General features: G+C 34.5%; 1 protein-coding gene across 1 annotated transcript in view; it reads left to right on the forward strand.

Annotated features, from left to right (window-relative positions):
- The window catches only part of LOC116693485 (septin-7-like), a 50,727-nt gene that overhangs the window by 39,537 nt on the left and 10,362 nt on the right, over positions 1-828 (forward strand). The window lies entirely within an intron of this gene.

The raw sequence follows: 828 nt of genomic DNA on the forward strand, positions 1-828 counted from the left end.
GTGTGTGTGTGTGTGTGTGTTTGTGTCAGGTTTTTAAAGAAAGACATTTGATATGTTTGATTTATCTCTATCATGATGAATGAAGTGTGCTCTTCCTGAGAGTGTGGGAGACTGCATGTTCTCCACAGCGACCCCCCTGTACCCACTGAATGCATTACCTGCCAGGTAACACACCCACTTGTCAAAATGTATTCTTGACTGGAAACGAGTTGATGAACAAATGCATCCTGTAAAAGAAGAATATAAGGTTTTTACCACCACATAGCACATGATTGTAATACATCTGCTGGAGCTTTTTAGGATTAGTCATGAAATGGATATTGATTTAGTTTATTTTTTTGTCATTTCATTGATGTTGGATTTGTAAGGCTAACAACACTTGATTGCCACATTTTAACCATCACATATCGCATTATTAAAAGATACTACTGTTTTTTTAAGGAGGTCAACCTTTATGTTAAAGGGTAAAATCCTTTTTTTAAACACAAGCCACCAGACTCCATGTAAATAAACAGTCATTTTAGCATCGTAAAATACACTTCATTTAAAGTCGACAAGAAACAAAATAAAACTATGAAAAGCCATGTTGTGTTGTCTTTACACTTTTCCAATCGTCACAACTCTAGTTTCTTTTAAATAAACACATAGTTTACTGATTTACATGTGAAAATATGTTGGCTCTATACACGTTTAAAAGTATATATTTTTTTAAATGGAGTCTGGTGGGTTTAGCACTAGTGTCTTCAGAGCTGTTTCTGGTTATATGAAAAGGCCCTAAAGAGGTTTTAAAGGTCTATATCTGTAGGGATCCTTTTCATAATGTTGTCA

This window comes from Etheostoma spectabile, chromosome 8, assembly GCF_008692095.1.
Source record: "Etheostoma spectabile isolate EspeVRDwgs_2016 chromosome 8, UIUC_Espe_1.0, whole genome shotgun sequence".
Lineage (NCBI taxonomy): Eukaryota > Metazoa > Chordata > Actinopteri > Perciformes > Percidae > Etheostoma > Etheostoma spectabile.